The following is an 18,053-nucleotide window of genomic DNA, read 5'->3' as shown; positions in this document are numbered from 1 at the left end:
GACGTGGCCCGGCCACTTTCCTCGCAAGAGGGCGCTCGGATGAGCCAATTGTCTAGATATGGATGCACCTGAATTCCCTGGGTCCGCAAATAGGCGGCAACAACCACCATAACCTTGGAAAAGGTACGAGGAACCGTTGCCAATCCGAAGGGCATAGCCTGAAACTGGAAATGCTGCCCCAGTACCACAAAGCGGAGAAAATGTTGATGCGGCGGACAAATGGGGATATGCAGATACGCCTCCTTGAGGTCGAGAGCGGTGAGAAACTCTCCCAGCTGCACCGCCGCCATCACCGAGTGCAAGGTCTCCATTCGAAAATGACTGACCTTTAGCGCCCTGTTCACTGCCTTGAGGTCGAGGACCGGGCAGAACGTGTCGCCCTTCTCTGCATTGCCCGTGGCACCCTAAGATCGGCGTCAGGAGTATCCCACTGCACTGAAAACAGCACCTTCATCGCCTCATGAACGTGAAAGGCTCTAGACGGACCCTTGGTCCCTGTCATAATGGAGGGGGCAGCGGACACCACAGGCACTGAGTCTGTTGAAGACATATTTAACACTTCCAGAGCCCGTACAATCAACGACGGGAGTTCATCCCGACGGAACAGCCGCACCGCCGTGGGGTCATCAGCTTCGCAATTCCCCCTCCTCCATGTCCTCCGATGGAGCTCGCAGGTATTCCCCTGATCCATGATCCTCCTCAGTGTCAGAGGGTCCTGAAAACTCCTCCCGCACCCACAGCATCCAGACGCGGTCTCTTTGACAGACTAGAGGAATTCACCTGCAGGGAACCCTGACACCACAGCTGCATTTCAGCCACAGCGAGGCCCCCCGAGCTCTGCCTCATCTGGAAAGCCTGGTGCATTAACAGCACGAACTCCGGGGAAAAAGAGAGGGCTGTCCCAGCCCCCCCCCCCCCCCCCCAGAGGAAGACAGTCCAGGCAACACAGCCCCCACCATATCTAACTGCGGGACACCCATTCCACCGTCCAAATCAGCCAGCCCCGTGTGGGGTGAAGAAAAAATGGCGCCGGCAGGAGCGCACACCACGCTCTGAACTGACTTTCATGCCAAAACCGCGTCAGCCTGCACAGCGCCAACTCCCGCCGCTTCTCAGGCCGAGGGATCCCCAACCTGCCCATCCCGCAAGCCAGGAACTCCCTCCTTAACTGCCTGCTTTGTCAGGCATGTTTCACAGGCTCCCACACCGCGAGCAGCGTTTAGCAGACTCCGACGGAGCAGACATCCCTGCAGCTTTGTCTGCCACCGCCTGCCCGGAGGATGGCAGGAGGCTGAGCTGTGGGAGAAAGAGAGGAAGAGAGGAAGAGAGGAAGGGAGGGGGGCCGGGGCAGCTTAAGTTTTCATTTTTTAATGCAGGGGGAAGCGGGGAGCAGCGGTGACCTCGGGCGGGGCGGGGGGGCAAGGCCATCCATAAAGGACGTGTTTGTTTTTTCGGGGGGGGGGGTTGTTTTAATGTTACATTTGTGGCATGCGCAGCGCAGCCAGCATAACGCTTGGCTGCTCTGCGCATGCTTTACGGGCCGATTACCGACGTTTTTAATGAAGGGTTAGTGAGCTGCAATGAACAGCTCATCTGCATTCCCTATCCTTCGTGCATAGCCGTTCCGTACCGATTCGTTATGGAATTCGGAACGGCTCTAACAAGGACTTTTGTGCATCTTGGCCAGAGTGAAATCATAACTTTCCAGCAAACAAAAGAAAATTCTGTAGAACATCTCTCCACCAGAGAGGTCATTTAAAAAAAAAAAACCCTACAAAATAACCAATACATTGTCTGCAGGCTTGATGACAAAGGTAGTTCTGTAGTGGTTATGGACACACAAAAATACATTGAAGGAGGACACTGACAACTCTCAGACAACACATACGATAGGAAACTGACTGAAGAACCCACACAGGATTATACAAACAGTGAAAAGTTTTATCAAAACGCTTCCAAAGCAAATACAGCCATATCTAAAGAAAAACTCATTCCAGACCATCCTTCTGTCGGCACATTCTACATGCTACCTACAATCCATAAACCTGGAAACCCTGGCAGACCAATCATATCTGGTATTGGCACACTTACAGAGGAAACATCTGGACTTATAGAGGGGATTCTTAAACCCTTTGTGCACAAGACAAAAAGCTTCATATAAGACAATTTTCTGAACAAATTAATAAACATCAAGCAGCTAACCACATGGGTACTCTTCTGGTCACAATGGATATAGAATCACTATACAGAAACATTCCCCATGCAGATGGCATAGCTGCATGTGATAAATTCCTAGAAATATCCACCCTGGATCACCAGTATTCAAAGGAAACTATTACAAAATTAATCAAATTCATTCTAACTCACAACTATTTCCGTTTTAACAATGACATCTGCAAATCATGGGCACTGCTATGGGCACCAGGAAGGCATCACAATATGCTAATCTCTTCATGGCAGAACTGGAAGAGACATTTTTGAATACATATAACATAGTAACATAGTAGATGACGGCAGAAAAAGACCTGCACGGTCCATCTAGTCTGCCCAACAAGATAAATTCATATGTGCTACTTTTTATTTGTACCTGTCCTCTTCAGGGCACAGACCGTATAAGTCTGGCCAGCACTATTCCCGCCTCCCAACCACCAGCCCCGCCTCCCACAACCAGCTCTGGCACAGACCGTATAAGTCTGGCCAGCACTATTCCCGCCTCCCAACCACCAGCCCCGCCTCCCACAACCAGCTCTGGCACAGACCGTATAAGTCTGCCCAGCACTATCCCCACCTCCCAACTACCAGTCCCGCCTCCCACCACCAGCTCTGGCACAGACCGTATAAGTCTGCCCAGCACTATCCCCGCCTCCCAACCACTAGCTCTGCCACCTAAACTTGGCTAAGCTCCCAAGGATACATTCCTTCTGAACAGGATTCCTTTATGTTTATCCCACGCATGTTTGAATTCTGTTACCGTTTTCATCTCCACCACCTCCCGCAGGAGGGCATTCCACGTATCCACCACTCTCTCCGTGAAAAAGTACTTCCTGACATTTTTCCTGAGTCTGCCCCCCTTCAATCTCATTCTTACTTCAATCTCATTCTTACTATGAAATCACTGGTACAGTGTTCTGGTTTTGTAAAGTGCTGCCCCACAGGGGTGGAATCCTGGCTGGCACTAGCATTCTTCATGTGATGTCTATGTAAATTAAATCTTGTCTTTAGCATCTGGCTTGTTTCTCCAATATAGCATCCTTCGTCACATTTTTTTTACACTGAATGATGTATACCACATTGGAAGACGAGCATGTAAAAGATTCCTTTATGTTGAATATTTTTCCTTTGTGAATGACTGTGGGGTCCTGTGAAATGTTTTGGCATAGCTTGAAGCCAGATATATTGCAAGGATGTGTGCCATGCTCTTCTTTTTGAGTCTGTGTTGGGAGTTTACTTCTGATTAGCTTCTGCTTTAAGTTGGGTGGCTGTCGGAAAGCAAGCACTGGTGGGGATGGGAATATTTCTTTCAGTAATTCATCCTCCTGGAATAGAGGCTGAAGATCTTTTATGATTTTTCTTAATTTTTCCAGCTCTGGGTTGTATGTCACTATAAGGGGGATTCAGTCTGTGGCTTTTTTTTTTCTTTGTACTGTAGCAGATTTTCCCTGGGTGTTTTGAGGGAGGAGGCAATATTTTGGGAGATTATTTTGGGGTTGTAGCCTTTCCGTTCGAAGGATGCAGTCAGGATTTCAAAGTGTCTGTCTCTGTTCCTTGGGTCAGAGCAGATACGGTGGTATCTTGTGGCTTGGCTGTAAATAATGGATCTCTTTGTATGTGAAGGGTGGAAGCTGGAGTTGTGGAGGTAGCTGCATCTGTCTGTGGGCTTCTTGTATATAGATGTTTGTATATAGGGAGAGGTGAAAATTGAATTGAATCGTCCAGAAGATGGACAGGCATCTGAACTACACATATTACTGTAATATTCTGAAATAGTAATGTTGCGAATATACATGCATCTACAGGACCTGTAGGGAGAATAAAACGGCTAAAGCAGTAAATACTGAATCTGACTACCGAAGGATCTTTCCCAGGTAGGAGAGCAACCTGAACCAAAAAACATGGAATCAGGATACTCAGAAAACTCTATCACATCTCAACAAGAATCAGCTTATAATAGAGCATATCAAGGTCTGAAAAAGTCACAGGATATCCACCAGGTCCCAGGAAACCCTGGAACCCTTAACTGAAGATAAAATCCCCTCTGCAATAGCAGGGAGTGGAGCAGAGGGAGCAGCCTCATGGAAAGGAAAAGAGCCTTAGAACAGCACCCAAACAAACTCAGGAGGAAAATCCTGCTGGGGACAGGAAAGCCAAGAAGAAACCCATGAAAGAAACCGGTTTCTCTGCCTCAGTAATATTGCTCCGTAAAAATCACAGTGTTCCCCACAAAAACTGAAGCTGACGCTAACAGGTCTCCCACTGCAGTGAGAGAAGAAACCGTGGCAGTAACAAAAAAACGGCGTCTCTGCCTGAGCCGTATGGCTCTGTAAAAATGGCAGCATTTCCTGCTGAACTGAAGCAGACGCTAACTGGGTTCCCACAGCAGTGAAGAAAACCGCTGCATTAACAAAAGAAACTGCCAACTCAGCAGAGAAACTGGGAGCTGTCTGACCGCCCCTAAATGACCCTGTTTCACAAACCCCGAAACGCCTCAGTTTCTAGGCCATAGCAGAGACCGGCGAACTCGGCTTTTTTTTTTTTCATCCTGATACTCTCTCAAGCAAAGAAAGATAGCCAACAAGCAGCAAACCCAATAAAAGGGTACAGCTGCAGAAGAAAGGCAAAATATAGCTGCTTTGCTTATCTGTTTTATCTTTTTTTTTTTTAATCTCAGAAACAGAATGGCTGTCTCTCAGGATACCCCTCCCGTGAAGAGGCTGAGGCAGTGCCAAACCAAAACTTCAGCCAACTGAAGATAGAGGCAATCAAACAAACATCTGGGAGGATTTAGGGGGGGGAGACTCAGCCACCCAAGTTTAGAACCCCCACGGTCCTTAGCCTCCAACTTCAGAGAAACACCGGAGCACAGAATGTACAGAAAATAAATAGAATTATTTTGCAGTAAAACCAAAAGGGAGAAATTAGAAAGAGACTGAAGGGCACACCTCCTTCCACCTGCTGGAGACTGAGAATACTGAATCTCACTCTAGCTAACCAGGGCTCTTATTGGCTCACACAAAAGTCACTCTTCACCTGCTGGAAGGAGTGAACAACCTATCAGTCACGGTCTGGAGAGACGCTAAGGAATAGGCTTTTATGGAAAGTAAGACTCATTAGATCTTATTTTCAACTAAGAGCTTTTCAGCTGATTGAACAGATCTTACTGATAACATCTAGACTACTGCAACATTTTTTATGTTGGTTACAAAAAATGCCTGCAGACACTGCAAAATACTGCAGCTCATCTGATTTTTTAAATTTCAAAATTTGAGAAGTGCCAAACCACTGTTGCATAGTCTCCAATGGTTACCAGTAGAGGCTCACTCAGTATTTAAATTATGATATTTTGCCTTTCAGATTCTTTACAGATTGGCTCAATATATGCTATCACTTATAATGATAAAAACTACGTGAATAATTCTAGGCATTTTTTTTTAAATTTCAATATCCATCACCCCAGGGAGCCATATAAAAGAAAGGGAAAGGACAATTCCAACTCTATTACATAGTAACATAGTAGATGACTGCAGAAAAAAACCTGCACGGTCCATCCAGTCTGCCCAACAAGACAACTCATATGTGCTACTTTTTGTGTATACCTTTCCTTGAATTGTATCTGTCTTTTTCACGGCACAGACCGTAGAAGTCTGCCCAGCACTAGCCCCGCCTCCCAACCACCGGCTCTGCCACCCAATCTCAGCTAAGCTCCTGAGGATCCATTCCTTCTGAACAGGATTCCTCCCCCCACCGGCTCTGCCACCCAATCTCGGCTAAGCTCCTGAGGATCCATTCTTTCTGAACAGGATTCCTTTATGTTTACCCCACGCATGTTTGAATTCCGTTTTTTCATCTCCACCACCTCCTGCGGGAGGGCATTCCAAGCATCCAAGCAGCTATGTGGTGGAATGAACTGCCCACTTATATACAGCATCAGACCAATTTTGCTCTGTTTTGAAAATATTTGAAAACATGATTTGGTAGATTTACCCACTTCAGGCTGTATTACTGATGTTAGCTTGTATCTTCAAGGGTATTCCCTAACCTCTTTGTACTAAGTCGCTCTGATCTAGTTTCTGGTATAAGTGGCATATACACGATGACTGTAATGTAATGTATACATGCACTGCACCACCAACCTGAGCCTGTTAGGTCCCAACAACCACACAGGTTCAGAAGAACCTCCACCTTCAAAACTGCTTCATATCTGCCATTTGTGAAAATAAACTGTGCCAAGTTTACATGCCGACTGTGGTTGAGATCGGGGGGTTTTAGGTACATGGATTTTTTTTTTTTAGGTCTTCATGTCTACAGCTCTAACAGAACATACACTTGGGAAATTTCTTCAGAAGTTCTTCTCTGCACGCTTCCTTTTTCAGGAGTAACAACCTTGCTTCCTAACTTTACAGAATTTGGAACAGAGAAGTTATAGGTACTAACTCAGAAGACTGGACTTCTCTTTCTCTGTTTCTCTATGCTTGACAGGGAAGAATCTCAGAAAGTCACTTAGTGCTCCTTTTACTAAGTTGCGCTAACAGATTTAGTGCACATTAACGATTAGCGTGCACTAATGCTAAGCAGCCCATAGAAATAAAATGGGCATCTTAACATTTAGCCTGTGCTAAATTTATTTGCACATCTTAGTAAAATGAGCCCTAACTTCCTTCTTGCTTCAACAGTTAAGATAGGAAAGGTTTACAGGGCTGGTGAGAGTGTCCCTAACAAGAGATGAGCTTATTTTGCAGATTTTTTTTCTCCTACTAAAGCCTGAAAGATACAGATTGCTGCAGAAAGAGTGAGGCAGAAAGAGTGAGGCTGTGGTGTCTAGACTGAAAGCCCACCTCTTTAACATTGCTTTTGACTCGTAACCACTTGTAACCACTCGCCTCCACCTACCCTCCTCTCTTCCTTCCCGTTCTCATTAATCGATTTGATTTGCTTACTTTATTTATTTTTTGTCTATTAGATTGTAAGCTCTTTGAGCAGGGACTGTCTTTCTTCTATGTTTGTGCAGCGCTGCGTATGCCTTGTAGCGCTATAGAAATGCTAAATAGTAGTAGTAGTAGTAGTAGTAGACCAGGACTGAAAGACAATAAGAGATGACTACAAACTAGGGCTATCCAATAATTAGGACTGCAGACTTTTTCTTTTTTTAAATGGCCACATACTAATTTCCCCATTAGTGCATGGAGGCACTATTTAGGAGGCAGTAAGGGCTCCTGCGCTAATTAGTGCAGGAATACCTCCCGCAGTAATGTGCTCGCACTACCCAATTAGTGCAGGAACACCTCCCGCAGCAAAAAAAATTAAAAATATTTTTTACCATGGGAGTACCTCACGCAGATGGCCAAATTACCAGTGCATGCCACGGTAGTGCCGTTTTATTGTGAAGCAGGCCCATGTTAGGCCTACTGCATCTTAGTAAAAGGCCTCCTAGTACATCTAAAAATTACATTTTAAAATATAAATAAAATAACCTGGTATCCCTTTGTCATAGTTCTCTACTTACATTTTTCCTATATTCTGCGATATTTAGCAAATACCTTTTTCAACAAAATATTTTGCCCTGGAAGGTATTATGAACACTGTAGGTTTTGAAATAGTTTTAGTGGTTAAAGCAGTGGCTAAGAACCTAGGATGCCGTGGATCAAATCCTCCTGATGCTCCTTTTGGATTTGAGAGAATTACTTTATTAGCTCTCTTGCCTGTACAGATTTATGAAGGATTAGAAAACTCCTGGGGGTCAGGTGTATTTCTGGAGGTGCTAAGCACTTTGTTGATGTTCAAGGAAAGTGGAGAATAATGAGTTGGGGTTATAGTTGGCTTATTCTGTAATAAATAATGAAAGATTAGCATCTGGGTGGCTTGGCCATATATTTGGCAAGAGAGGACTGTGAGTTGCTAAGAGGCTCTAATGAAGGGCCCACGCTAGCCTTTTTCATTGCCACTTCCTACACCTCTTATGTAAATTTTCACACAATTATGTAATAGTAAGGTTAGCATATGTATGCACACAGGATACGAGATTAATTATCACCTTATTTAAATAGGTGGCATAAGCAAATTTTCTAGTGCACCACCAACTTAGGCTCTCACATTATGTTCTTGCCCCTCACAATCCAACTCAAAACTCCAGACCTTGCTGTTAACAGTCCTTAGCCTAGGCTACAAAGTGCAGTTCTTTCCAGAATCTAACTTGACCACTAAGTCTAGCGACTGTCTGAGACTTTTCTATAGTAGGTGGACAACTTTTTTCTTTATAGCACTTTTTGAAGGTAGCCAGTGCTAAGCTGATAGTCAATGGCCTTTCTAGCACCAATTTCTGCAATTCTCCTACTGGAAAAGATGCACACAGTTACTGTTTTCACAGGTTTTGTAATCAACTCTTGATTTATGACAGCATTTAGCAATCTTTCTGTGGCTGCGCACCCATTTGGGTGGCTGCAAAAAGAATAAAACCCGCTGGAAGTACAGACAAATGACGTCTTTATGGAGAGCCCATTCAGGTTGTACCTCAAATGTGGAAACCCCATTTGAGGTCACAACCCACAGTTTAGGAAGCCCTGGTTTATAAATGTAACTTTTGTGGAAGCCTGGAACTATAAGTAATTTATTTTACATTTTTAAGTGACTCTCTATTTTGAGCACTTTAATCAACTGAATTTATATGTAATCATTTCAAAGGCTAGCAATACAAGCAGTTTTTGAATCATGTAAAATAGGCAGGTTAAATGATCAAAAGTGTTCAAGCACTATCTTCGAATCTTAATGCCGTTATTTTACTTATGCTCCTCTTTTACAATTGTCCAAATATGTATTTGGATTTTTTTTAAGTTACTCTCACATTATATGAATGTTTATTTCTTTAAGGCTACCTCCTCACAAGGTATCAGAACAAGGACTTCGCAGTCTGGCCCCAGAATTATAATCCCAGTTTACCACAGCATTTTAATAGTGTTTTCCAACCAGTGTACTCTGACTCCATCAGGTATGAAAGAGAAGTCACCACTGCCTGATGCTCAGATCCAGACCAGTAGCTGGGCTCTGCTCTTAGCATCTCATAGCAACAAGAAACACCAGTAGTGGCTCTTAAACATAGTTCCCATCTAAGAACACATATAATCAAATCACACCCTACTTCTTTCAAGCTACAGAGAGTCCTGGTGTGTAGGACTTAACAGGCAGCATTACAGGTTACAGATAACCAGATTTTTGTTTTGTGTAGCATACACACTGCACAAGGTACCTCCTCGTCCCCTCCTGAGCAGCCTCAGAGTCCTTCCAGTCTTTCTTAACCCCACACTGAGTGAGATGGGGGAAAGAAGATTAGGTGCCTACACTACACAAGCTTCTCTCTCCACCTGTATTTGCGTATAAACTGAGCTGGTTCGCTACGATGAATTTTTGTTTTGTTTTTGTTACATTCGTACCCCGCACTTTCCCACTCGTGGCAGGCTCAATGCGGCTTACATGGGGCAATGGAGGGTTAAGTGACTTGCCCAGAGTCACAAGGAGGTGCCAGTGCCTGAAGTGGGAATCGAACTCAGTTCCTCGGTTCCCCAGGACCAAAGTCCACCACCCTAACCACTAGGCCACTCCTCTCATCCTTTCTTTTAAAGTTTGAAAAAAGTGTGATACTTTCATCGCTTTTCATCTGGTCACATAACACCCTTCCCTAGACCCCACTGCTTGCTCCACAGAGACTGGACTGCCACAGGATGCATTTGTTAATGTAGGTGTGCTTTGAACGTGAATAGACTGGGAAACACTGGTGTATAGCATTTGCTATTGAGCAGGCCTAATTTTCATATTTACAGATTTCATAGATGGGAAGATAATAGGAAAAAATAGCGAAGCAAACGCTTAATGTAAAGCAAGCAAATTCTGTGCACATCTCTCCTCTCATTCATCCACAAAAGAAATAAAACTAACCCAAAATATGCATTCTAGAGCTCACTCTACTGCTCACTCAACTAGCCAGGATAACATTTTATCTATTGGGAATAAAGCTTTCATATCATAGAAGTGTTTTGATTCTGAGCCTACTAGGGACAGAGAAAGTACCAGTATGTAACATGTAAACCACTTTATTACCACAGAAAGGTGGTCTATCAAATCTATGATCCTTTTCTCCTGTCCTAACCTGTGATCAGCATGGATAAATCCGTAATCTCATGTAATTTGTCATCCATCCCTGCTGCTTATAAGTGATAGACCAAAGTTTTTAGTAATAGAAATGTACTCTCTCTCTCCTGACATACTCACAATGCCTTCATTTCACAGCTGCTCATTACCCTTACATCCCCTATAATCCTCCCCATGACCTCTATTTATCGGCCAAGCTGTTCTTTGTATACCTTTCTTTTGCACCACAAATTTCTGACTCCATGCATTCCAATTTTCTGCACTGTATGCCTTGGACAGTCTTCCTGACTTGGTATGCCGTTCCCCTTCTAAAGCCCTACATGCAATATCTGTTTGAATACGTGCCTGGCGGTAACAATTATTTTATTCAAAGTTTTATACTTAGCTTTTAAGGTCATTCAGGGAATTGGGCCCCTTATTTGAAGGCCACTCTGACGACCTATGAACCATAGAGGCAGTGGAGCTCTAGTGGCATAGGAAATTTGGTTTTGCTACCAGTTGCAAAGTTTAGACTGGTTAGAATGAGGGTTTTGTGTTTTTCTGGGGCTGCCCGATACTGGAATAAACTCCCAAAGACCTGTTTCTCAGGACTATTTACATTTTAGGAAGCAGTTCAAAGAATTTATTTTTTTTTTACAAGCAATAAAACAACCTGCCAGAAATACAGAGAAGGTAATATATAGGAACTAGTAAAAAAGGCCCGTTTCTGTCAGAAACGAAACGGGCGCTAGCAAGGCTTTCCTGGGAGTGTGTATGTTTGAGAGAGTGTATGTGAGAGTGACTGTGTGTGAGAGAGCGAGTGTGTGTGAGAGAATGAGTGTGGGTGCGAGTTTGGGTGTGACAGAGAGTGTGGGTGAGAATGAGTGTGTGCAAGTGCGTATGTGATCCTGGTTTCTGTAGTTGAGGGGGTTTTCCCGGGAGGCTGGCTGTGCCAGGCTATTTGCCATCTGTGCTATGAGGTCCCTGAGCTATCGTGATGGAGGCTGTCACACTTTCTATACCTCTGTATGTTGTACATAGCTTCCTGCTGTTTCCCTCTGTGTGAGACAGAGGTACCTGGGTTCTGTGTAGAAATGATTCTTCAGTGTTTGTTTGAGGCTCTGTGGCAATGGGCTGTCGCTTCCTGCGTGTCTCTGTAGGTTGCCTGCCTTCACAGTTCCTCCATGCTGTCTGGCAAGCTGCGTTCCCTGTGGGCACTGTTGATGAGCAGCATGGCGATTGTTTGAGAGGTATGTGCTTGGGGGGAGGTGGTGGGCGATGCGCCAAGGAGGGGGGCAGGGCCTACTCGTCGCCGTGCGTGCGTCACAGTTTTGTTTGTTTTTGTACTCCTGCTCCTCCCTCTGTGTCCGTGGTGGTGCTCCCCCCCCCCCCCCGCGTCGGTCGCGGTTTTGTGTGCCTTTTGCCTTTCCTGCCCTGCCGTCGACATCTGTCCATGTGACTTGTGGCTTCTGCCTTCCCGGCCCCGCCGGCGACGTCATCGCGAGAGGTGGGTCTGGATCGCCCAAGCTGTCAGTAGAGCGTTTCTCTTGTAGAGTGTAAAAGTAATCCTCTCCACATCATCGCCCATCCAGAAGGCTCATCCAATGACAGTATTTCGCCGCGCCTTCTAGGGGAGGTTCGCCCATTAACGACCTAACACGCAGCTCAGCCAATGGCGGGACAGGACGTGCCGTTGACTTAATCGCAAGAGACGGAGAAACGCAAGGGCGGAGCTACAGGCAACAGGCCAAAACAGATATCTCGGGCGCCTCAAGATCCGGCTTGAGGCATCAATGGAACATTGGAGGTGCCTTTTATATATAGAGAGATTATTTCAATCAGATAATTCTATTCTCATCCTTAGACCACAAAATAGGGAGAGTGAAACAAGACAAGGATCTCAATTAAACAGTAAACAGAAAAAAAAAACCTGTGGTACTAACCTGTTTATCCCCAGATATTACTCATCTAATTCATTATTCCACATTGATCATCTGGTTGGCTTCTTCAAGCCCAATATGGTGTATAGTCAAATTTCATTTAGAACATACTTATTATCCAATATTAGTTAGAAATAATACATCTGATTACATTCTCTCTCTTTTAAAAACCAGAAGTTATTTAACAATACATATACTTAAATCTCTAATTCAGATCTCACTGATTAAAGTAATCCCCATTTTTCACAGGCTTCACGCCTTTCAAAGTAATAATTAAGGAAATATTTGCAGTTTAAAGAATTTTTAACAATGTCGAGTCTTATGTACTATTCTAGACAATTGGTATTTTTTAGAAGGGTAGAATGAGAAAATTGGGTGAGAAGGTTGGTATGGGTTATATGTGTAAGCCTATCTGTACAGTGGATATACTTCTATCCTTTATATTTTTGTACTTCCTTTCTGTTTTCATATTGTTAGATCTGCTCATCAGTATGGGCGGTATAAAAAGTATTAAATAAGCTGTAAACTGTTAACTAGAAGTGATGGGCTATAAATCAGAGTTAAACTCTGGTTCTTCCTGATCATAATCTTGTTAATTTAAATTGTTTAATGTAATAAACTTCTTAAAACTTATCTTGGTCCCTGCTGTGTTAGGCAAAACACATACACATCTCATGTGTATCAATACTGTACTGCTTACATCTAAGTAGCACCACAGAAATTAGTAGTAGGCTCACCAGTAATGGGATAACACTTTTACTATGGAAGCGAATTCAATATCTACTCCTCAGTTTTGATCAACTTTTCTCTCATAGGTAATCAGAGGTACCAAATTACCGAGCTCCAGTCAGACGTTTTGGTCAGCACTGGTTTTAAATGTGCATCCCATAAGCAGTGTGGGATTTGTAGTCCCTCATTCCATCCACTAAATCAGTGCTGCAGCTCCCATAATGCATCAGGATGTTTATCAGAAAGCCAGGATTGGCCTAAAATCTTCCTCATGGAACTGGGTAACTTGGAAGTTTTGGGCATATATCTTCAAAGCTGTCAAAGGGACAAGGAATGGATCTACCCAGATGACGTTTAATGTGAGCAAGTGCAAGGTGATGCATGTGGGGAAAAAAGAACCCAAATTATAGCTACGTCATGCAAGGTTCCACTTTAGGAGTTACGGACCAAGAAAGGGATCTGGGTGTTGTCGTCAATAATACACTGAAACCTTCTGCTCAGTGTGCTGCTGCGGCTAGGAAAGCGAATAGAATGTTGGGTATCATTAGGAAAGGTATGGAAAACAGGTGTGAGGATGTTATAATGCCGTTGTATCGCTCCATGGTGCGACCGCACCTTGAGTACTGTGTTCAATTCTGGTCGCCGCATCTCAAGAAAGACATAGTAGAACTGGAAAAGGTGCAGCAAAGGGCGACTAAAATGATAGTGGGGATGGGACGACTTCCCTATGAAGAAAGACTAAGGAGGCTAGGGCTTTTCAGCTTGGAGAAGAGACAGCTGAGGGGAAACATGATAGAGGTATATAAAATATTGAGTGGAGTGGAACAGGTGGATGTGAAGCGTCTGTTCACGCTTTCCAAAAATACTAGGACTAGGGGGCATGCGATGAAACTACAGGGTAGTACATTTAAAACAAATCGGAGAAAATTTTTCTTCACCCAACGCATAATTAAACTCTGGAATTCGTTGCCGGAGAATGTGGTGAAGGCGGTTAGCTTAGCAGAGTTTAAAAAGGGGCTAGACAGTTTCCTAAAGGACAAGTCCATAAACCACTACTAAATGGACTTGGGAAAAATCCACAATTCCAGGAACAACATGTATAGAATGTTTGTACGTTTGGGAAGCTCGCCAGGTGCCCTTGGCCTGGATTGGCCGCTGTCGTGGACAGGATGCTGGGCTCGATGGACCTTTGGTCTTTTCCCAGTGTGGCATTACTGATAATGCCAAGAACTTGTTCCATGCTGTGTTGGCCTCCTGTAATCAGGATTGACCACTGTCAGATACATCTTATATTCTTATTCCTTCCCATCTCTTGTGAGCTATTATCTCATGACACTGCATTCTTTTGTTCCCATATAGGCAGAAATGGCAATGCTTTTTCTCTGCTCTCTCACTCATGAAAACAGGTAATAAATGTTTACCTATTCGTATATTATTTGTTTCTCTGCTCTCTCACTCATGAGAACACATAATAAATGTTTACCTATTCATATATTATTTGTTCCTCTTCCTTCTATTGGAGGGGGAGGGGGAAACAATCAGGCTTATTTTCGAAAGAGAAAGGCGCCCATCTTTCCACACAAATCGCAAGATGGGCGCCCTTCTCACAGGGTCGCCCAAATCGGTATAATCGAAAGCCGATTTTGGGCATCCCAACTGCTTTCCGTCGTGGAGACAACCAAAGTTCCCGGGGGGGTGTTGGAGGTGTAGCAAAGGCGGGAGTGGGGCGTGCTTAACAAATGGGCGTCCTCGACCCATAATCGAAACAAGAAGGGCGTCCCTGACGAGCAATTGGACGACTTGGTCCTTTTTTTTGTTACGACCAAGCCACAAAAAAGGTGCCCAAACTGACCAGATGATCACTGGAGGGAATCAGGGATGACCTCCCCTTACTCCCCCAGTGGTCACTAACCCCCTCCCACCCTCAAAAAACATCTTTCAAAATATTTTTTGCCAGCCTCAAATGTCATACTCAGGTCCATTGCAGAAGTATGCAGGTCCCTGGAACAGTTTTAGTGGGTGCAGTGCACTTCACACAGGCGGACTCAGGCCCATCCCCCCACCTGTTACACTTGGGGTGGTAAATGTGAGCCCTCCAAAACCCACTGTACCCACATCTAGGTGCCCCCCTTCACCCATAAGGGCTATGGTAGTGGTGTACAGCTATGGGTAGTGGGTTTTGGGGGGGGGGGCTCAGCACACACAGTAAGGGAGCTATGTACCTGGGAGCATTTTATGAAGTCCACTGCAGTGCCCCCTAGGGTGCCCAGTTGGTGTCCTGGCATGTCAGGGGGACCAGTGCACTACGAATGCTGTCTCCTCCCACGACCAAAGGGCTTGGATTTGGTCGTTTCTGAGATGGGCGTCCTCAGTTTCCATTAGCGCCGAAAATCAGTAACCACCAAGTCTAAGGACGATCATCTCTAAGGTTGACCTAAATTTCCAGTTATGGACGTCCCCGACCGTATTATCGAACGAAAGATGGGCATCCATCTTGTTTCAATAATACGGGTTTCCCTGCCCCTTCACGGGGACATCCTCTCAGAAAAACTTGGGCACCCATTTCGATTATGCCCCTTAACGTCTCCAATTTAATTTTCACATATCATGAAGTAATAAACCTTACTTCTAAGCCAGGATATATGGAGTACAATTTCAATCATGTAGATTTATTAACCCTTACCTTTGTACTTGCATCATGCTTGGGACAGATTCCTTCTGGAGTTTACAGGATGTAATATATACAGGAAACTTATCAATGTGTGCTTAAAAACTGCATTTAAATCAAGCCTGTGGCACCCAAATCCTTCTATTATCTTTTTGCCGCATTTTCTTGGTCTCCAACTTCACTGCTTGATTCTTGAGCATCTTTTCCATACAATTCACAGAATAATTAAAGGATGATCAGGATCATGGATTTGATATAACACCTTTATGTTGTATAACCAAAGCAGTTTACATTTATTATAGTCAGTGGGCTCACAATCTAAGTTTTGACCTGAGGCAATGGAGGCTTAAGTGACTTGTGCAGAGTCACAAGGAGCTGCAGGGGGTCTTAAACCCAGTTCCCCAGATTTTCAGTGCAATGAACAAACCATTAGGTTACTCCATAATCATTGGTGTTCTCAAATTTTCTCACATTGAGCGTCTATCAGTTGGAATAGGAACATCCCAGGTGATCACAACTTCTTCATTCTCCATAATTCTCTTAGGGTCATAATCACAATGATGTTGTAGTGTTTACACAGTTTCTAATGGATGAGATAGGAGAAAATTTCTGTACAGAAAGGCACATAAGGTGGCCCATCAAAACATTGCAGTCAACTATGAGGTATTTGTCTCCAGCTGTCATAGAAAATCTACTTATGTAAGAACTGCTACAAACTCTTTTCCATGAGCAATCTTACAAAAGTGTCATTTGTATTTCCCCACATATTACATTCTATGAACTCCAAAAAGAAGCTGTCACAAAGGAAGTATTATAGGAAATGTTAACACGAAATCTGACATCTATCTCTCCTGCCTAATTGTCATTTGCCATTTGCAAGTATTACTGACAAAGATGTATATAATCTTCCTCAAGAAGGAGTAAAGTTCTAGGAGTTGTCAAAGTTTTTTTTTTACCAATGACTGGCAGACCGGAGGGGGGGGGGGGAAGACTCTACCATTATGGTCTTCCTTACCTAACTTCATACACCTATGGGAACGGGGGAGATCCGTGCGGGGCCCCAACACACAAGCACATTCGAACGTTCCCAGCAACAACTTCGGCACACGCAGGGCCACCCCAAACCTCAAATCCAACCAACTAAAAGAAAGGGAGGGGGGAATCCATCGCGATCCCATCAACAAGTTTTTCCTTAATCTCCGTCCGCCAATCGCATAAACCCCTCAAAAACAGGCACCGCCTGCGCGCAAAAGGCATTCGTGCAAGCGAACTCAACTCTCCATCAGATAAAGGGCCTGCGCGAAAGCACTGAGCAGAGCAGCGGTCTTTCTTAAAAGTCTTTTACTTATTCAGAACCAGGCCCCGCGCGCTCCTCCTTAAAGAAGCTCCTCTCTCTTGAAGCTGCTGTCTACTTTGTGAGCCTCAGAACCATGGGAGACGGAGCTCCTTCCCTCTAGTTCACTGCGGTGATTAGAAACGCGCGGGGCACACTGTTCCCCTTTCCCCTCTCTACTCACGCGTCAGAACATTAGGGTGAGGACAGTGCGAGACAGAAAGCGAGCGCGCGACCAACCGTCACCATCCAAGCCAGTCACCACAACAACTGCCGGCCAACACTGGGCCCCATCACCTTCCGTTTCTCAGCCTGCCTGCTTTGGCTTCTTACCGGCTGCAGTCTCTGCTCTGGCAAATGAGTGTTTGATCTTCGCTTAATGGGTCGCTCCTTGTCCCCTCCGTGTCTTTCTTCTTCTGAATATCTATACAGGGCCCGCAGGAGGATGAGGGAGATAGAAGCGCCCTGCGCTGCCAACCCAACTACTACGCCTGCGCGCTTCCCAGGCTGCGGCCTCACACGGGAGGGGAGGAAGGTGAATGTATGTGACGTCATCACGCCAGCGACGCTGTCGCACTTTCAGGTTTGGATAATTTTAAAGAAGGGAACGAAAAAGAAGATAACGGTATAACCTGAATCTCAAAAATAAAACTACATTTTACTTCTTTATATTGTTTATATGATCAGTTTTCTAGTGTCTTCAAAAGGCTGCGGCTGAAGTTACGAATATGCTGACAAGTTTGTTGTATACAGTTCCTGAGAGGGCCCAGGAAAAAAAACAAGTTGAGCTTTAGTGTGCGGAGAGAGTTGAAGTTAAAGGGTCGCTGTGATTTTATTTCACTGCTCTACGCTTGGAACCAGCGGTCTTATATTCCGAATTAGGATTTTTACCAATATGAACTGGTACTCGTAGAACCCTCGGTTTGCTACCATTGCAGAAATTTGCTCTCTACGAACTTGCTTCAGTTGTCACTTTGCTCTTGGGCAGCATCAGAAGCCAGCCTGTTGGACCAGTCTAGTGGTTACCACTGCTGTCATCTTCTCTTAC

General features: G+C 44.6%; 1 protein-coding gene across 1 annotated transcript in view; it reads right to left on the bottom strand.

The window, feature by feature from the left end:
* Positions 1 to 17,469, bottom strand: part of SETD1A (SET domain containing 1A, histone lysine methyltransferase) — a 355,902-nt gene extending 338,433 nt beyond the window's left edge. The window contains exon 1 of the mRNA XM_030208984.1: positions 17,339 to 17,469. The gene's annotated coding sequence lies outside the window, so the exon portion shown is untranslated. The remainder of the gene's footprint in view (positions 1 to 17,338) is intronic.
* Positions 17,470 to 18,053: the final 584 nt, after the last annotated feature.

The sequence above is a fragment of the Microcaecilia unicolor genome, chromosome 7, assembly GCF_901765095.1.
Source record: "Microcaecilia unicolor chromosome 7, aMicUni1.1, whole genome shotgun sequence".
NCBI classification, from domain to species: domain Eukaryota; kingdom Metazoa; phylum Chordata; class Amphibia; order Gymnophiona; family Siphonopidae; genus Microcaecilia; species Microcaecilia unicolor.
This window is presented reverse-complemented; position numbering and strand designations above follow the sequence as displayed.